Source organism: Eubalaena glacialis, unplaced genomic scaffold, assembly GCF_028564815.1.
Source record: "Eubalaena glacialis isolate mEubGla1 unplaced genomic scaffold, mEubGla1.1.hap2.+ XY scaffold_248_1, whole genome shotgun sequence".
Taxonomy (NCBI): Eukaryota; Metazoa; Chordata; class Mammalia; order Artiodactyla; family Balaenidae; genus Eubalaena; species Eubalaena glacialis.
In genome coordinates, this window is record NW_026871260.1 from 12,600 (window position 1) to 30,762 (window position 18,163).

The following is an 18,163-nucleotide window of genomic DNA, read 5'->3' on the forward strand; positions in this document are numbered from 1 at the left end:
CCGCCCCCACCGGAGCCCAGCCGCGCCGCAGCCCCCTGTCTGCCCGTGTGTATCTCCACAGCTCCCTCCGGAAAAAGCCCACCCTCCGCCGTTTCGCCACGGCCGGGGGCGGGAGCGGGGGCGGGGGCTGGGACCGGTTCGCTGGGCTGGCTAGACACCAGGCGCCGGGTCCTGTGCTCGGCGGGTGGCGTGGGGGCAAGGGTGGCCTTGCTGGGGCTAAGGGGCCGTGCCGGCTCAATGGTGGCTCCCAGTGGGTTAAGGGCCGACTGCCGTCGGGCAGGAGGGCCGGCCAGGCCGTGGCTGGGCTGCGCCTAGCACTGTGTGGATTGACAGGGTGGGGAATGCACAAGGGACCGAGGGCCACAGGCCCTTAAGCCTCCGGGGCCAAGTCCTGTGAGCGTTGAGCGGCTCTGGGGCGGAGGGCCAAGCGCCTACAGGCCTGGAGGGTCCCGCCTGACCTGAGCTGCGAAGTCGCCCACAACTCCACCACCCCCGGGCCCTCGAGGCCTCCTGTCGCTTGCCTGGGCGGACGGCAGGGCCGCGCCGGAGAGGGTTGGCTGCCGGGCTGGCGGTGAGTCGCCAGCACCAGCGAAGCTAAGCCTCAAGAGGCACACCGTGGCCCCCGCTGCATTCTACGGCCACACCTCCCTGAACGCACCACACCTCGTCTGATCTCGGAAGCTAATCAGGGTCTGGCCTGTTTCGTACCTGGATGGGAGACCACATGGGAATACCGAGTGCTGTAGGCTTTTTTGCCTCCCGCTCCGCCTTGACATTTAGTGGCCCGCGGCCAAGGCCGCCTCCGCCCCCGCTGAGCACCGCTGCAGGCCTCACCTCCTCACGTCCCTCCCAACACAGCGCGCCGGAGGGATCGCTCCCCGCCGAGCTGGCTGGACATGCGGCCAGAATGCGGCCCTGGAAGGCAGCCGCCACCCCAGCCGCTCCCGTGGTGGCTGGCCCGGACCCAGACTCCGCCGCAGGCCGGGGTGCCGTCCGTGCGGCCCGCGAGGCCCTCGACCTGCACTTGGCCGCCCCCACCGGAGCCCAGCCGCGCCGCAGCCCCCTGTCTGCCCGTGTGTCTCTCCACAGCTCCCTCCGGAAAAAGCCCCCCCCTCCGCCGTTTCGCCACGGCCGGGGGCGGGAGCGGGGGCGGGGGCCGGGGCCGCTTCTCCGGGCCTGCCGGCCACCAGGGCCGGGGTCCTGTGCTCGGCGGGCGGCGTGGGGGCAAGGGGGGGCCTTGCTGGGGCTAAGGGGCCGTGCCCACTCCATGGTGGCTCCCAGTGGCTTCGGGCCAGCTGCTGCCCGGCCGGAGGGCCGGCCCGGCCGTGGCCGGGCTGCGCCTAACTCCGCGTGGGCGGGCAGGGGGGGATGCCCAAGGGACCGCGGCCGCCGGGCCCTGAAGCCTCCGGGGCCGCGTCCCTGTGAGCGTCGAGCGGGATCTGCGGCGGGGCGCCAAGCGCCGACGGGCCTGGAGCGTCCCGCCCGCCCTGGGCTGCGAGGTGGCCCACCACTCCGCCACCCCCGGGTCCCCGAGGCCTCCTGTCGCCTGCCTGGGCGGGCGGCAGGGCCCTGCCGGAGAGGGCTGGCCGCCGGCATGGCGGTAAGGCGCAGGCGCCAGCGAAGCTGGGCCTCAAGAGGCACCGCGCGGGCCCCTCCTGCGTCTACGGCCATACCACCCTGAACGCGCCCGATCTCGTCTGATCTCGGAAGCTAAGCAGGGTCGGGCCTGGTTAGTACTTGGATGGGAGACCGCCTGGGAATACCGGGTGCTGTAGGCTTTTTGCCTCCCGCTCCGCCTTCTCCTTTAGTCGCCCGCCGCCTCCGCCCCCGCCCCCGCCCCCGCCCCCGCCGGGCACCGCTGCAGGCCCCACCTCCTCCGGCCCCTCCCACCACAGCGCGCCAGAGGGGGCGCTCTCCGCCTGCCTGGCCGGCCAGGCGGCCAGAAGGCGGCCCTGGAAGGCAGCCGCATCCCAGCCGCTCCCGGGGTGGCTGGCCTGAACCCAGACTCCGCCTCAGGCCCGGGTGCCGGCCGTGCGGCCCGCGAGCCCCTTGACCTGCACCTGGCCGCCCCCACTAGCGCCCAGCCCCGGCGCAGCCACCTATCTGCCGGTGTGTCTCTCCACAGCTCCCTCCGGAAAAAGCCCCCCCTCCGCCGTTTCGCCACGGCCGAGTGCGGGAGCGGGGTCGTGGGCCAGGACTCGTTCTCCGAACCGGCCGACCACTAGGCACCGGGAACAGTGCTCGGCAGTTGGCGTGGATGCAAGTGTGGCCTTGCTGGCTGTAATGGGCCATGCCAACACAATGGTGGCTCCCAGTGGATTCGGGGCAACTGCCGTCGGGCAGGAGGGCCGGCCCGGCCACGGCTAGGTTGTGCCTAGCACTGCGTGAGTGGACAGGGTTGGTAATGCCCGAGGGACCTAGGGCCAAGGGACATTAAGCCTCCGGGGCCACGTCCTTGTGAGCATCAAGCGGGACCTGGGGCGGAGCGCCAAGCACCTACGGGCCTGGAGGATCCCGCCTGACCTGAGCTGCGAGGTCGCCCTTGACTATGCAACCCCTGGGTCCCTGAGGCCTCCTGTCGCCAGCCTGGGCGGGCGGCAGGGCCTTGCTGAAGAGGGCTGACCGCCGAGCAGGGAGCAAGTCGCCAGCACCAGCGAAGCAAAGCCTCAAGAGGCACCCCGTGGCCCCGGCTGCCCTCTAAGGCCATACCACCCTGAACGCGCCCCATCTCGTCTGATCGCGGAAGCTAAGCAGGGTCGGGCCTGGTTAGTACTTGGATGGGAGACCGCCTGGGAATACCGGGTGCTGTAGGCTTCTTGCCTCCCGCTCCGCCTTCTCCTTTAGTCGCCCGCCGCCTCCGCCGCCGCCCCCGCCCCCGCCGAGCAGCGCTGCAGGCCCCACCTCCTCCGGCCCCTCCCACCACAGCGCGCCAGAGGGGGCGCTCCGCGCCGGCCTGGCCGGCCAGGCGGCCAGAAGGCGGCCCTGGAAGGCAGCCGCCACCCCAGCCGCTCCCGTGGTGGCTGGCCCGGACCCAGACTCCGCCGCAGGCCGGGGTGCCGTCCGTGCGGCCCACGAAGCCCTCGACCTGCACTTGGCCGCCCCCACCGGAGCCCAGCCGCGCCGCAGCCCCCTGTCTGCCCGTGTGTATCTCCACAGCTCCCTCCGGAAAAAGCCCACCCTCCGCCGTTTCGCCACGGCCGGGGGCGGGAGCGGGGGCGGGGGCTGGGACCGGTTCGCTGGGCTGGCTAGACACCAGGCGCCGGGTCCTGTGCTCGGCGGGTGGCGTGGGGGCAAGGGTGGCCTTGCTGGGGCTAAGGGGCCGTGCCGGCTCAATGGTGGCTCCCAGTGGGTTAAGGGCCGACTGCCGTCGGGCAGGAGGGCCGGCCAGGCCGTGGCTGGGCTGCGCCTAGCACTGTGTGGATTGACAGGGTGGGGAATGCACAAGGGACCGAGGGCCACAGGCCCTTAAGCCTCCGGGGCCAAGTCCTGTGAGCGTTGAGCGGCTCTGGGGCGGAGGGCCAAGCGCCTACAGGCCTGGAGGGTCCCGCCTGACCTGAGCTGCGAAGTCGCCCACAACTCCACCACCCCCGGGCCCTCGAGGCCTCCTGTCGCTTGCCTGGGCGGACGGCAGGGCCGCGCCGGAGAGGGTTGGCTGCCGGGCTGGCGGTGAGTCGCCAGCACCAGCGAAGCTAAGCCTCAAGAGGCACACCGTGGCCCCCGCTGCATTCTACGGCCACACCTCCCTGAACGCACCACACCTCGTCTGATCTCGGAAGCTAATCAGGGTCTGGCCTGTTTCGTACCTGGATGGGAGACCACATGGGAATACCGAGTGCTGTAGGCTTTTTTGCCTCCCGCTCCGCCTTGACATTTAGTGGCCCGCGGCCGAGGCCGCCTCCGCCCCCGCTGAGCACCGCTGCAGGCCTCACCTCCTCACGTCCCTCCCAACACAGCGCGCCGGAGGGATCGCTCCCCGCCGAGCTGGCTGGACATGCGGCCAGAATGCGGCCCTGGAAGGCAGCCGCCACCCCAGCCGCTCCCGTGGTGGCTGGCCCGGACCCAGACTCCGCCGCAGGCCGGGGTGCCGTCCGTGCGGCCCGCGAGGCCCTCGACCTGCACTTGGCCGCCCCCACCGGAGCCCAGCCGCGCCGCAGCCCCCTGTCTGCCCGTGTGTCTCTCCACAGCTCCCTCCGGAAAAAGCCCCCCCCTCCGCCGTTTCGCCACGGCCGGGGGCGGGAGCGGGGGCGGGGGCCGGGGCCGCTTCTCCGGGCCTGCCGGCCACCAGGGCCGGGGTCCTGTGCTCGGCGGGCGGCGTGGGGGCAAGGGGGGGCCTTGCTGGGGCTAAGGGGCCGTGCCCACTCCATGGTGGCTCCCAGTGGCTTCGGGCCAGCTGCTGCCCGGCCGGAGGGCCGGCCCGGCCGTGGCCGGGCTGCGCCTAACTCCGCGTGGGCGGGCAGGGGGGGATGCCCAAGGGACCGCGGCCGCCGGGCCCTGAAGCCTCCGGGGCCGCGTCCCTGTGAGCGTCGAGCGGGATCTGCGGCGGGGCGCCAAGCGCCGACGGGCCTGGAGCGTCCCGCCCGCCCTGGGCTGCGAGGTGGCCCACCACTCCGCCACCCCCGGGTCCCCGAGGCCTCCTGTCGCCTGCCTGGGCGGGCGGCAGGGCCCTGCCGGAGAGGGCTGGCCGCCGGCATGGCGGTAAGGCGCAGGCGCCAGCGAAGCTGGGCCTCAAGAGGCACCGCGCGGGCCCCTCCTGCGTCTACGGCCATACCACCCTGAACGCGCCCGATCTCGTCTGATCTCGGAAGCTAAGCAGGGTCGGGCCTGGTTAGTACTTGGATGGGAGACCGCCTGGGAATACCGGGTGCTGTAGGCTTTTTGCCTCCCGCTCCGCCTTCTCCTTTAGTCGCCCGCCGCCTCCGCCCCCGCCCCCGCCCCCGCCCCCGCCGGGCACCGCTGCAGGCCCCACCTCCTCCGGCCCCTCCCACCACAGCGCGCCAGAGGGGGCGCTCTCCGCCTGCCTGGCCGGCCAGGCGGCCAGAAGGCGGCCCTGGAAGGCAGCCGCATCCCAGCCGCTCCCGGGGTGGCTGGCCTGAACCCAGACTCCGCCTCAGGCCCGGGTGCCGGCCGTGCGGCCCGCGAGCCCCTTGACCTGCACCTGGCCGCCCCCACTAGCGCCCAGCCCCGGCGCAGCCACCTATCTGCCGGTGTGTCTCTCCACAGCTCCCTCCGGAAAAAGCCCCCCCTCCGCCGTTTCGCCACGGCCGAGTGCGGGAGCGGGGTCGTGGGCCAGGACTCGTTCTCCGAACCGGCCGACCACTAGGCACCGGGAACAGTGCTCGGCAGTTGGCGTGGATGCAAGTGTGGCCTTGCTGGCTGTAATGGGCCATGCCAACACAATGGTGGCTCCCAGTGGATTCGGGGCAACTGCCGTCGGGCAGGAGGGCCGGCCCGGCCACGGCTAGGTTGTGCCTAGCACTGCGTGAGTGGACAGGGTTGGTAATGCCCGAGGGACCTAGGGCCAAGGGACATTAAGCCTCCGGGGCCACGTCCTTGTGAGCATCAAGCGGGACCTGGGGCGGAGCGCCAAGCACCTACGGGCCTGGAGGATCCCGCCTGACCTGAGCTGCGAGGTCGCCCTTGACTATGCAACCCCTGGGTCCCTGAGGCCTCCTGTCGCCAGCCTGGGCGGGCGGCAGGGCCTTGCTGAAGAGGGCTGACCGCCGAGCAGGGAGCAAGTCGCCAGCACCAGCGAAGCAAAGCCTCAAGAGGCACCCCGTGGCCCCGGCTGCCCTCTAAGGCCATACCACCCTGAACGCGCCCCATCTCGTCTGATCGCGGAAGCTAAGCAGGGTCGGGCCTGGTTAGTACTTGGATGGGAGACCGCCTGGGAATACCGGGTGCTGTAGGCTTCTTGCCTCCCGCTCCGCCTTCTCCTTTAGTCGCCCGCCGCCTCCGCCGCCGCCCCCGCCCCCGCCGAGCAGCGCTGCAGGCCCCACCTCCTCCGGCCCCTCCCACCACAGCGCGCCAGAGGGGGCGCTCCGCGCCGGCCTGGCCGGCCAGGCGGCCAGAAGGCGGCCCTGGAAGGCAGCCGCCACCCCAGCCGCTCCCGTGGTGGCTGGCCCGGACCCAGACTCCGCCGCAGGCCGGGGTGCCGTCCGTGCGGCCCACGAAGCCCTCGACCTGCACTTGGCCGCCCCCACCGGAGCCCAGCCGCGCCGCAGCCCCCTGTCTGCCCGTGTGTATCTCCACAGCTCCCTCCGGAAAAAGCCCACCCTCCGCCGTTTCGCCACGGCCGGGGGCGGGAGCGGGGGCGGGGGCTGGGACCGGTTCGCTGGGCTGGCTAGACACCAGGCGCCGGGTCCTGTGCTCGGCGGGTGGCGTGGGGGCAAGGGTGGCCTTGCTGGGGCTAAGGGGCCGTGCCGGCTCAATGGTGGCTCCCAGTGGGTTAAGGGCCGACTGCCGTCGGGCAGGAGGGCCGGCCAGGCCGTGGCTGGGCTGCGCCTAGCACTGTGTGGATTGACAGGGTGGGGAATGCACAAGGGACCGAGGGCCACAGGCCCTTAAGCCTCCGGGGCCAAGTCCTGTGAGCGTTGAGCGGCTCTGGGGCGGAGGGCCAAGCGCCTACAGGCCTGGAGGGTCCCGCCTGACCTGAGCTGCGAAGTCGCCCACAACTCCACCACCCCCGGGCCCTCGAGGCCTCCTGTCGCTTGCCTGGGCGGACGGCAGGGCCGCGCCGGAGAGGGTTGGCTGCCGGGCTGGCGGTGAGTCGCCAGCACCAGCGAAGCTAAGCCTCAAGAGGCACACCGTGGCCCCCGCTGCATTCTACGGCCACACCTCCCTGAACGCACCACACCTCGTCTGATCTCGGAAGCTAATCAGGGTCTGGCCTGTTTCGTACCTGGATGGGAGACCACATGGGAATACCGAGTGCTGTAGGCTTTTTTGCCTCCCGCTCCGCCTTGACATTTAGTGGCCCGCGGCCGAGGCCGCCTCCGCCCCCGCTGAGCACCGCTGCAGGCCTCACCTCCTCACGTCCCTCCCAACACAGCGCGCCGGAGGGATCGCTCCCCGCCGAGCTGGCTGGACATGCGGCCAGAATGCGGCCCTGGAAGGCAGCCGCCACCCCAGCCGCTCCCGTGGTGGCTGGCCCGGACCCAGACTCCGCCGCAGGCCGGGGTGCCGTCCGTGCGGCCCGCGAGGCCCTCGACCTGCACTTGGCCGCCCCCACCGGAGCCCAGCCGCGCCGCAGCCCCCTGTCTGCCCGTGTGTCTCTCCACAGCTCCCTCCGGAAAAAGCCCCCCCCTCCGCCGTTTCGCCACGGCCGGGGGCGGGAGCGGGGGCGGGGGCCGGGGCCGCTTCTCCGGGCCTGCCGGCCACCAGGGCCGGGGTCCTGTGCTCGGCGGGCGGCGTGGGGGCAAGGGGGGGCCTTGCTGGGGCTAAGGGGCCGTGCCCACTCCATGGTGGCTCCCAGTGGCTTCGGGCCAGCTGCTGCCCGGCCGGAGGGCCGGCCCGGCCGTGGCCGGGCTGCGCCTAACTCCGCGTGGGCGGGCAGGGGGGGATGCCCAAGGGACCGCGGCCGCCGGGCCCTGAAGCCTCCGGGGCCGCGTCCCTGTGAGCGTCGAGCGGGATCTGCGGCGGGGCGCCAAGCGCCGACGGGCCTGGAGCGTCCCGCCCGCCCTGGGCTGCGAGGTGGCCCACCACTCCGCCACCCCCGGGTCCCCGAGGCCTCCTGTCGCCTGCCTGGGCGGGCGGCAGGGCCCTGCCGGAGAGGGCTGGCCGCCGGCATGGCGGTAAGGCGCAGGCGCCAGCGAAGCTGGGCCTCAAGAGGCACCGCGCGGGCCCCTCCTGCGTCTACGGCCATACCACCCTGAACGCGCCCGATCTCGTCTGATCTCGGAAGCTAAGCAGGGTCGGGCCTGGTTAGTACTTGGATGGGAGACCGCCTGGGAATACCGGGTGCTGTAGGCTTTTTGCCTCCCGCTCCGCCTTCTCCTTTAGTCGCCCGCCGCCTCCGCCCCCGCCCCCGCCCCCGCCCCCGCCGGGCACCGCTGCAGGCCCCACCTCCTCCGGCCCCTCCCACCACAGCGCGCCAGAGGGGGCGCTCTCCGCCTGCCTGGCCGGCCAGGCGGCCAGAAGGCGGCCCTGGAAGGCAGCCGCATCCCAGCCGCTCCCGGGGTGGCTGGCCTGAACCCAGACTCCGCCTCAGGCCCGGGTGCCGGCCGTGCGGCCCGCGAGCCCCTTGACCTGCACCTGGCCGCCCCCACTAGCGCCCAGCCCCGGCGCAGCCACCTATCTGCCGGTGTGTCTCTCCACAGCTCCCTCCGGAAAAAGCCCCCCCTCCGCCGTTTCGCCACGGCCGAGTGCGGGAGCGGGGTCGTGGGCCAGGACTCGTTCTCCGAACCGGCCGACCACTAGGCACCGGGAACAGTGCTCGGCAGTTGGCGTGGATGCAAGTGTGGCCTTGCTGGCTGTAATGGGCCATGCCAACACAATGGTGGCTCCCAGTGGATTCGGGGCAACTGCCGTCGGGCAGGAGGGCCGGCCCGGCCACGGCTAGGTTGTGCCTAGCACTGCGTGAGTGGACAGGGTTGGTAATGCCCGAGGGACCTAGGGCCAAGGGACATTAAGCCTCCGGGGCCACGTCCTTGTGAGCATCAAGCGGGACCTGGGGCGGAGCGCCAAGCACCTACGGGCCTGGAGGATCCCGCCTGACCTGAGCTGCGAGGTCGCCCTTGACTATGCAACCCCTGGGTCCCTGAGGCCTCCTGTCGCCAGCCTGGGCGGGCGGCAGGGCCTTGCTGAAGAGGGCTGACCGCCGAGCAGGGAGCAAGTCGCCAGCACCAGCGAAGCAAAGCCTCAAGAGGCACCCCGTGGCCCCGGCTGCCCTCTAAGGCCATACCACCCTGAACGCGCCCCATCTCGTCTGATCGCGGAAGCTAAGCAGGGTCGGGCCTGGTTAGTACTTGGATGGGAGACCGCCTGGGAATACCGGGTGCTGTAGGCTTCTTGCCTCCCGCTCCGCCTTCTCCTTTAGTCGCCCGCCGCCTCCGCCGCCGCCCCCGCCCCCGCCGAGCAGCGCTGCAGGCCCCACCTCCTCCGGCCCCTCCCACCACAGCGCGCCAGAGGGGGCGCTCCGCGCCGGCCTGGCCGGCCAGGCGGCCAGAAGGCGGCCCTGGAAGGCAGCCGCCACCCCAGCCGCTCCCGTGGTGGCTGGCCCGGACCCAGACTCCGCCGCAGGCCGGGGTGCCGTCCGTGCGGCCCACGAAGCCCTCGACCTGCACTTGGCCGCCCCCACCGGAGCCCAGCCGCGCCGCAGCCCCCTGTCTGCCCGTGTGTATCTCCACAGCTCCCTCCGGAAAAAGCCCACCCTCCGCCGTTTCGCCACGGCCGGGGGCGGGAGCGGGGGCGGGGGCTGGGACCGGTTCGCTGGGCTGGCTAGACACCAGGCGCCGGGTCCTGTGCTCGGCGGGTGGCGTGGGGGCAAGGGTGGCCTTGCTGGGGCTAAGGGGCCGTGCCGGCTCAATGGTGGCTCCCAGTGGGTTAAGGGCCGACTGCCGTCGGGCAGGAGGGCCGGCCAGGCCGTGGCTGGGCTGCGCCTAGCACTGTGTGGATTGACAGGGTGGGGAATGCACAAGGGACCGAGGGCCACAGGCCCTTAAGCCTCCGGGGCCAAGTCCTGTGAGCGTTGAGCGGCTCTGGGGCGGAGGGCCAAGCGCCTACAGGCCTGGAGGGTCCCGCCTGACCTGAGCTGCGAAGTCGCCCACAACTCCACCACCCCCGGGCCCTCGAGGCCTCCTGTCGCTTGCCTGGGCGGACGGCAGGGCCGCGCCGGAGAGGGTTGGCTGCCGGGCTGGCGGTGAGTCGCCAGCACCAGCGAAGCTAAGCCTCAAGAGGCACACCGTGGCCCCCGCTGCATTCTACGGCCACACCTCCCTGAACGCACCACACCTCGTCTGATCTCGGAAGCTAATCAGGGTCTGGCCTGTTTCGTACCTGGATGGGAGACCACATGGGAATACCGAGTGCTGTAGGCTTTTTTGCCTCCCGCTCCGCCTTGACATTTAGTGGCCCGCGGCCGAGGCCGCCTCCGCCCCCGCTGAGCACCGCTGCAGGCCTCACCTCCTCACGTCCCTCCCAACACAGCGCGCCGGAGGGATCGCTCCCCGCCGAGCTGGCTGGACATGCGGCCAGAATGCGGCCCTGGAAGGCAGCCGCCACCCCAGCCGCTCCCGTGGTGGCTGGCCCGGACCCAGACTCCGCCGCAGGCCGGGGTGCCGTCCGTGCGGCCCGCGAGGCCCTCGACCTGCACTTGGCCGCCCCCACCGGAGCCCAGCCGCGCCGCAGCCCCCTGTCTGCCCGTGTGTCTCTCCACAGCTCCCTCCGGAAAAAGCCCCCCCCTCCGCCGTTTCGCCACGGCCGGGGGCGGGAGCGGGGGCGGGGGCCGGGGCCGCTTCTCCGGGCCTGCCGGCCACCAGGGCCGGGGTCCTGTGCTCGGCGGGCGGCGTGGGGGCAAGGGGGGGCCTTGCTGGGGCTAAGGGGCCGTGCCCACTCCATGGTGGCTCCCAGTGGCTTCGGGCCAGCTGCTGCCCGGCCGGAGGGCCGGCCCGGCCGTGGCCGGGCTGCGCCTAACTCCGCGTGGGCGGGCAGGGGGGGATGCCCAAGGGACCGCGGCCGCCGGGCCCTGAAGCCTCCGGGGCCGCGTCCCTGTGAGCGTCGAGCGGGATCTGCGGCGGGGCGCCAAGCGCCGACGGGCCTGGAGCGTCCCGCCCGCCCTGGGCTGCGAGGTGGCCCACCACTCCGCCACCCCCGGGTCCCCGAGGCCTCCTGTCGCCTGCCTGGGCGGGCGGCAGGGCCCTGCCGGAGAGGGCTGGCCGCCGGCATGGCGGTAAGGCGCAGGCGCCAGCGAAGCTGGGCCTCAAGAGGCACCGCGCGGGCCCCTCCTGCGTCTACGGCCATACCACCCTGAACGCGCCCGATCTCGTCTGATCTCGGAAGCTAAGCAGGGTCGGGCCTGGTTAGTACTTGGATGGGAGACCGCCTGGGAATACCGGGTGCTGTAGGCTTTTTGCCTCCCGCTCCGCCTTCTCCTTTAGTCGCCCGCCGCCTCCGCCCCCGCCCCCGCCCCCGCCCCCGCCGGGCACCGCTGCAGGCCCCACCTCCTCCGGCCCCTCCCACCACAGCGCGCCAGAGGGGGCGCTCTCCGCCTGCCTGGCCGGCCAGGCGGCCAGAAGGCGGCCCTGGAAGGCAGCCGCATCCCAGCCGCTCCCGGGGTGGCTGGCCTGAACCCAGACTCCGCCTCAGGCCCGGGTGCCGGCCGTGCGGCCCGCGAGCCCCTTGACCTGCACCTGGCCGCCCCCACTAGCGCCCAGCCCCGGCGCAGCCACCTATCTGCCGGTGTGTCTCTCCACAGCTCCCTCCGGAAAAAGCCCCCCCTCCGCCGTTTCGCCACGGCCGAGTGCGGGAGCGGGGTCGTGGGCCAGGACTCGTTCTCCGAACCGGCCGACCACTAGGCACCGGGAACAGTGCTCGGCAGTTGGCGTGGATGCAAGTGTGGCCTTGCTGGCTGTAATGGGCCATGCCAACACAATGGTGGCTCCCAGTGGATTCGGGGCAACTGCCGTCGGGCAGGAGGGCCGGCCCGGCCACGGCTAGGTTGTGCCTAGCACTGCGTGAGTGGACAGGGTTGGTAATGCCCGAGGGACCTAGGGCCAAGGGACATTAAGCCTCCGGGGCCACGTCCTTGTGAGCATCAAGCGGGACCTGGGGCGGAGCGCCAAGCACCTACGGGCCTGGAGGATCCCGCCTGACCTGAGCTGCGAGGTCGCCCTTGACTATGCAACCCCTGGGTCCCTGAGGCCTCCTGTCGCCAGCCTGGGCGGGCGGCAGGGCCTTGCTGAAGAGGGCTGACCGCCGAGCAGGGAGCAAGTCGCCAGCACCAGCGAAGCAAAGCCTCAAGAGGCACCCTGTGGCCCCGGCTGCCCTCTAAGGCCATACCACCCTGAACGTGCCCCATCTCGTCTGATCGCGGAAGCTAAGCAGGGTCGGGCCTGGTTAGTACTTGGATGGGAGACCGCCTGGGAATACCGGGTGCTGTAGGCTTTTTGCCTCCCGCTCCGCCTTCTCCTTTAGTCGCCCGCCGCCTCCGCCGCCGCCCCCGCCCCCGCCGAGCAGCGCTGCAGGCCCCACCTCCTCCGGCCCCTCCCACCACAGCGCGCCAGAGGGGGCGCTCCGCGCCGGCCTGGCCGGCCAGGCGGCCAGAAGGCGGCCCTGGAAGGCAGCCGCCACCCCAGCCGCTCCCGTGGTGGCTGGCCCGGACCCAGACTCCGCCGCAGGCCGGGGTGCCGTCCGTGCGGCCCACGAAGCCCTCGACCTGCACTTGGCCGCCCCCACCGGAGCCCAGCCGCGCCGCAGCCCCCTGTCTGCCCGTGTGTATCTCCACAGCTCCCTCCGGAAAAAGCCCACGCTCCGCCGTTTCGCCACGGCCGGGGGCGGGAGCGGGGGCGGGGGCTGGGACCGGTTCGCTGGGCTGGCTAGACACCAGGCGCTGGGTCCTGTGCTCGGCGGGTGGCGTGGGGGCAAGGGTGGCCTTGCTGGGGCTAAGGGGCCGTGCCGGCTCAATGGTGGCTCCCAGTGGGTTAAGGGCCGACTGCCGTCGGGCAGGAGGGCCGGCCAGGCCGTGGCTGGGCTGCGCCTAGCACTGTGTGGATTGACAGGGTGGGGAATGCACAAGGGACCGAGGGCCACAGGCCCTTAAGCCTCCGGGGCCAAGTCCTGTGAGCGTTGAGCGGCTCTGGGGCGGAGGGCCAAGCGCCTACAGGCCTGGAGGGTCCCGCCTGACCTGAGCTGCGAAGTCGCCCACAACTCCACCACCCCCGGGCCCTCGAGGCCTCCTGTCGCTTGCCTGGGCGGACGGCAGGGCCGCGCCGGAGAGGGTTGGCTGCCGGGCTGGCGGTGAGTCGCCAGCACCAGCGAAGCTAAGCCTCAAGAGGCACACCGTGGCCCCCGCTGCATTCTACGGCCACACCTCCCTGAACGCACCACACCTCGTCTGATCTCGGAAGCTAATCAGGGTCTGGCCTGTTTCGTACCTGGATGGGAGACCACATGGGAATACCGAGTGCTGTAGGCTTTTTTGCCTCCCGCTCCGCCTTGACATTTAGTGGCCCGCGGCCGAGGCCGCCTCCGCCCCCGCTGAGCACCGCTGCAGGCCTCACCTCCTCACGTCCCTCCCAACACAGCGCGCCGGAGGGATCGCTCCCCGCCGAGCTGGCTGGACATGCGGCCAGAATGCGGCCCTGGAAGGCAGCCGCCACCCCAGCCGCTCCCGTGGTGGCTGGCCCGGACCCAGACTCCGCCGCAGGCCGGGGTGCCGTCCGTGCGGCCCGCGAGGCCCTCGACCTGCACTTGGCCGCCCCCACCGGAGCCCAGCCGCGCCGCAGCCCCCTGTCTGCCCGTGTGTCTCTCCACAGCTCCCTCCGGAAAAAGCCCCCCCCTCCGCCGTTTCGCCACGGCCGGGGGCGGGAGCGGGGGCGGGGGCCGGGGCCGCTTCTCCGGGCCTGCCGGCCACCAGGGCCGGGGTCCTGTGCTCGGCGGGCGGCGTGGGGGCAAGGGGGGGCCTTGCTGGGGCTAAGGGGCCGTGCCCACTCCATGGTGGCTCCCAGTGGCTTCGGGCCAGCTGCTGCCCGGCCGGAGGGCCGGCCCGGCCGTGGCCGGGCTGCGCCTAACTCCGCGTGGGCGGGCAGGGGGGGATGCCCAAGGGACCGCGGCCGCCGGGCCCTGAAGCCTCCGGGGCCGCGTCCCTGTGAGCGTCGAGCGGGATCTGCGGCGGGGCGCCAAGCGCCGACGGGCCTGGAGCGTCCCGCCCGCCCTGGGCTGCGAGGTGGCCCACCACTCCGCCACCCCCGGGTCCCCGAGGCCTCCTGTCGCCTGCCTGGGCGGGCGGCAGGGCCCTGCCGGAGAGGGCTGGCCGCCGGCATGGCGGTAAGGCGCAGGCGCCAGCGAAGCTGGGCCTCAAGAGGCACCGCGCGGGCCCCTCCTGCGTCTACGGCCATACCACCCTGAACGCGCCCGATCTCGTCTGATCTCGGAAGCTAAGCAGGGTCGGGCCTGGTTAGTACTTGGATGGGAGACCGCCTGGGAATACCGGGTGCTGTAGGCTTTTTGCCTCCCGCTCCGCCTTCTCCTTTAGTCGCCCGCCGCCTCCGCCCCCGCCCCCGCCCCCGCCCCCGCCGGGCACCGCTGCAGGCCCCACCTCCTCCGGCCCCTCCCACCACAGCGCGCCAGAGGGGGCGCTCTCCGCCTGCCTGGCCGGCCAGGCGGCCAGAAGGCGGCCCTGGAAGGCAGCCGCATCCCAGCCGCTCCCGGGGTGGCTGGCCTGAACCCAGACTCCGCCTCAGGCCCGGGTGCCGGCCGTGCGGCCCGCGAGCCCCTTGACCTGCACCTGGCCGCCCCCACTAGCGCCCAGCCCCGGCGCAGCCACCTATCTGCCGGTGTGTCTCTCCACAGCTCCCTCCGGAAAAAGCCCCCCCTCCGCCGTTTCGCCACGGCCGAGTGCGGGAGCGGGGTCGTGGGCCAGGACTCGTTCTCCGAACCGGCCGACCACTAGGCACCGGGAACAGTGCTCGGCAGTTGGCGTGGATGCAAGTGTGGCCTTGCTGGCTGTAATGGGCCATGCCAACACAATGGTGGCTCCCAGTGGATTCGGGGCAACTGCCGTCGGGCAGGAGGGCCGGCCCGGCCACGGCTAGGTTGTGCCTAGCACTGCGTGAGTGGACAGGGTTGGTAATGCCCGAGGGACCTAGGGCCAAGGGACATTAAGCCTCCGGGGCCACGTCCTTGTGAGCATCAAGCGGGACCTGGGGCGGAGCGCCAAGCACCTACGGGCCTGGAGGATCCCGCCTGACCTGAGCTGCGAGGTCGCCCTTGACTATGCAACCCCTGGGTCCCTGAGGCCTCCTGTCGCCAGCCTGGGCGGGCGGCAGGGCCTTGCTGAAGAGGGCTGACCGCCGAGCAGGGAGCAAGTCGCCAGCACCAGCGAAGCAAAGCCTCAAGAGGCACCCCGTGGCCCCGGCTGCCCTCTAAGGCCATACCACCCTGAACGTGCCCCATCTCGTCTGATCGCGGAAGCTAAGCAGGGTCGGGCCTGGTTAGTACTTGGATGGGAGACCGCCTGGGAATACCGGGTGCTGTAGGCTTTTTGCCTCCCGCTCCGCCTTCTCCTTTAGTCGCCCGCCGCCTCCGCCGCCGCCCCCGCCCCCGCCGAGCAGCGCTGCAGGCCCCACCTCCTCCGGCCCCTCCCACCACAGCGCGCCAGAGGGGGCGCTCCGCGCCGGCCTGGCCGGCCAGGCGGCCAGAAGGCGGCCCTGGAAGGCAGCCGCCACCCCAGCCGCTCCCGTGGTGGCTGGCCCGGACCCAGACTCCGCCGCAGGCCGGGGTGCCGTCCGTGCGGCCCACGAAGCCCTCGACCTGCACTTGGCCGCCCCCACCGGAGCCCAGCCGCGCCGCAGCCCCCTGTCTGCCCGTGTGTATCTCCACAGCTCCCTCCGGAAAAAGCCCACCCTCCGCCGTTTCGCCACGGCCGGGGGCGGGAGCGGGGGCGGGGGCTGGGACCGGTTCGCTGGGCTGGCTAGACACCAGGCGCCGGGTCCTGTGCTCGGCGGGTGGCGTGGGGGCAAGGGTGGCCTTGCTGGGGCTAAGGGGCCGTGCCGGCTCAATGGTGGCTCCCAGTGGGTTAAGGGCCGACTGCCGTCGGGCAGGAGGGCCGGCCAGGCCGTGGCTGGGCTGCGCCTAGCACTGTGTGGATTGACAGGGTGGGGAATGCACAAGGGACCGAGGGCCACAGGCCCTTAAGCCTCCGGGGCCAAGTCCTGTGAGCGTTGAGCGGCTCTGGGGCGGAGGGCCAAGCGCCTACAGGCCTGGAGGGTCCCGCCTGACCTGAGCTGCGAAGTCGCCCACAACTCCACCACCCCCGGGCCCTCGAGGCCTCCTGTCGCTTGCCTGGGCGGACGGCAGGGCCGCGCCGGAGAGGGTTGGCTGCCGGGCTGGCGGTGAGTCGCCAGCACCAGCGAAGCTAAGCCTCAAGAGGCACACCGTGGCCCCCGCTGCATTCTACGGCCACACCTCCCTGAACGCACCACACCTCGTCTGATCTCGGAAGCTAATCAGGGTCTGGCCTGTTTCGTACCTGGATGGGAGACCACATGGGAATACCGAGTGCTGTAGGCTTTTTTGCCTCCCGCTCCGCCTTGACATTTAGTGGCCCGCGGCCGAGGCCGCCTCCGCCCCCGCTGAGCACCGCTGCAGGCCTCACCTCCTCACGTCCCTCCCAACACAGCGCGCCGGAGGGATCGCTCCCCGCCGAGCTGGCTGGACATGCGGCCAGAATGCGGCCCTGGAAGGCAGCCGCCACCCCAGCCGCTCCCGTGGTGGCTGGCCCGGACCCAGACTCCGCCGCAGGCCGGGGTGCCGTCCGTGCGGCCCGCGAGGCCCTCGACCTGCACTTGGCCGCCCCCACCGGAGCCCAGCCGCGCCGCAGCCCCCTGTCTGCCCGTGTGTCTCTCCACAGCTCCCTCCGGAAAAAGCCCCCCCCTCCGCCGTTTCGCCACGGCCGGGGGCGGGAGCGGGGGCGGGGGCCGGGGCCGCTTCTCCGGGCCTGCCGGCCACCAGGGCCGGGGTCCTGTGCTCGGCGGGCGGCGTGGGGGCAAGGGGGGGCCTTGCTGGGGCTAAGGGGCCGTGCCCACTCCATGGTGGCTCCCAGTGGCTTCGGGCCAGCTGCTGCCCGGCCGGAGGGCCGGCCCGGCCGTGGCCGGGCTGCGCCTAACTCCGCGTGGGCGGGCAGGGGGGGATGCCCAAGGGACCGCGGCCGCCGGGCCCTGAAGCCTCCGGGGCCGCGTCCCTGTGAGCGTCGAGCGGGATCTGCGGCGGGGCGCCAAGCGCCGACGGGCCTGGAGCGTCCCGCCCGCCCTGGGCTGCGAGGTGGCCCACCACTCCGCCACCCCCGGGTCCCCGAGGCCTCCTGTCGCCTGCCTGGGCGGGCGGCAGGGCCCTGCCGGAGAGGGCTGGCCGCCGGCATGGCGGTAAGGCGCAGGCGCCAGCGAAGCTGGGCCTCAAGAGGCACCGCGCGGGCCCCTCCTGCGTCTACGGCCATACCACCCTGAACGCACCCGATCTCGTCTGATCTCGGAAGCTAAGCAGGGTCGGGCCTGGTTAGTACTTGGATGGGAGACCGCCTGGGAATACCGGGTGCTGTAGGCTTTTTGCCTCCCGCTCCGCCTTCTCCTTTAGTCGCCCGCCGCCTCCGCCGCCGCCCCCGCCCCCGCCGGGCAGCGCTGCAGGCCCCACCTCCTCCGGCCCCTCCCACCACAGCGCGCCAGAGGGGGCGCTCCGCGCCGGCCTGGCCGGCCAGGCGGCCAGAAGGCGGCCCTGGAAGGCAGCCGCCACCCCAGCCGCTCCCGTGGTGGCTGGCCCGGACCCAGACTCCGCCGCAGGCCGGGGTGCCGTCCGTGCGGCCCACGAAGCCCTCGACCTGCACTTGGCCGCCCCCACCGGAGCCCAGCCGCGCCGCAGCCCCCTGTCTGCCCGTGTGTATCTCCACAGCTCCCTCCGGAAAAAGCCCACCCTCCGCCGTTTCGCCACGGCCGGGGGCGGGAGCGGGGGCGGGGGCTGGGACCGGTTCGCTGGGCTGGCTAGACACCAGGCGCCGGGTCCTGTGCTCGGCGGGTGGCGTGGGGGCAAGGGTGGCCTTGCTGGGGCTAAGGGGCCGTGCCGGCTCAATGGTGGCTCCCAGTGGGTTAAGGGCCGACTGCCGTCGGGCAGGAGGGCCGGCCAGGCCGTGGCTGGGCTGCGCCTAGCACTGTGTGGATTGACAGGGTGGGGAATGCACAAGGGACCGAGGGCCACAGGCCCTTAAGCCTCCGGGGCCAAGTCCTGTGAGCGTTGAGCGGCTCTGGGGCGGAGGGCCAAGCGCCTACAGGCCTGGAGGGTCCCGCCTGACCTGAGCTGCGAAGTCGCCCACAACTCCACCACCCCCGGGCCCTCGAGGCCTCCTGTCGCTTGCCTGGGCGGACGGCAGGGCCGCGCCGGAGAGGGTTGGCTGCCGGGCTGGCGGTGAGTCGCCAGCACCAGCGAAGCTAAGCCTCAAGAGGCACACCGTGGCCCCCGCTGC

At 72.8% G+C, this 18,163-nt stretch overlaps 6 non-coding genes and 11 pseudogenes across 6 annotated transcripts; all 17 read left to right on the plus strand.

Moving 5' to 3' along the window:
- The first annotated feature begins 630 nt into the window (after window positions 1-630).
- LOC133083181 (5S ribosomal RNA) lies at window positions 631-749 on the plus strand (annotated as a pseudogene).
- A 910-nt stretch (window positions 750-1,659) lies between these two features.
- On the plus strand, window positions 1,660-1,778 carry LOC133083049 (5S ribosomal RNA). The gene has a single exon (XR_009699114.1). It is a non-coding gene; the product is annotated as a 5S ribosomal RNA (ribosomal RNA).
- Window positions 1,779-2,695: 917 nt separating this feature from the next.
- Window positions 2,696-2,814, plus strand: LOC133083113 (5S ribosomal RNA; annotated as a pseudogene).
- Window positions 2,815-3,725: 911 nt separating this feature from the next.
- Window positions 3,726-3,844, plus strand: LOC133083182 (5S ribosomal RNA; annotated as a pseudogene).
- A 910-nt stretch (window positions 3,845-4,754) lies between these two features.
- Window positions 4,755-4,873, plus strand: LOC133083060 (5S ribosomal RNA). Its single transcript, XR_009699125.1, has one exon. It is a non-coding gene; the product is annotated as a 5S ribosomal RNA (ribosomal RNA).
- A 917-nt stretch (window positions 4,874-5,790) lies between these two features.
- On the plus strand, window positions 5,791-5,909 carry LOC133083114 (5S ribosomal RNA; annotated as a pseudogene).
- Window positions 5,910-6,820: 911 nt separating this feature from the next.
- LOC133083183 (5S ribosomal RNA) lies at window positions 6,821-6,939 on the plus strand (annotated as a pseudogene).
- A 910-nt stretch (window positions 6,940-7,849) lies between these two features.
- LOC133083072 (5S ribosomal RNA) lies at window positions 7,850-7,968 on the plus strand. Its single transcript, XR_009699136.1, has one exon. It is a non-coding gene; the product is annotated as a 5S ribosomal RNA (ribosomal RNA).
- Window positions 7,969-8,885: 917 nt separating this feature from the next.
- Window positions 8,886-9,004, plus strand: LOC133083115 (5S ribosomal RNA; annotated as a pseudogene).
- Window positions 9,005-9,915: 911 nt separating this feature from the next.
- Window positions 9,916-10,034, plus strand: LOC133083184 (5S ribosomal RNA; annotated as a pseudogene).
- A 910-nt stretch (window positions 10,035-10,944) lies between these two features.
- LOC133083083 (5S ribosomal RNA) lies at window positions 10,945-11,063 on the plus strand. Its single transcript, XR_009699147.1, has one exon. It is a non-coding gene; the product is annotated as a 5S ribosomal RNA (ribosomal RNA).
- Window positions 11,064-11,980: 917 nt separating this feature from the next.
- Window positions 11,981-12,099, plus strand: LOC133083133 (5S ribosomal RNA; annotated as a pseudogene).
- Window positions 12,100-13,010: 911 nt separating this feature from the next.
- On the plus strand, window positions 13,011-13,129 carry LOC133083185 (5S ribosomal RNA; annotated as a pseudogene).
- Window positions 13,130-14,039: 910 nt separating this feature from the next.
- Window positions 14,040-14,158, plus strand: LOC133083094 (5S ribosomal RNA). Its single transcript, XR_009699158.1, has one exon. It is a non-coding gene; the product is annotated as a 5S ribosomal RNA (ribosomal RNA).
- A 917-nt stretch (window positions 14,159-15,075) lies between these two features.
- Window positions 15,076-15,194, plus strand: LOC133083134 (5S ribosomal RNA; annotated as a pseudogene).
- A 911-nt stretch (window positions 15,195-16,105) lies between these two features.
- Window positions 16,106-16,224, plus strand: LOC133083187 (5S ribosomal RNA; annotated as a pseudogene).
- Window positions 16,225-17,134: 910 nt separating this feature from the next.
- Window positions 17,135-17,253, plus strand: LOC133083042 (5S ribosomal RNA). The gene has a single exon (XR_009699108.1). It is a non-coding gene; the product is annotated as a 5S ribosomal RNA (ribosomal RNA).
- Window positions 17,254-18,163: the final 910 nt, after the last annotated feature.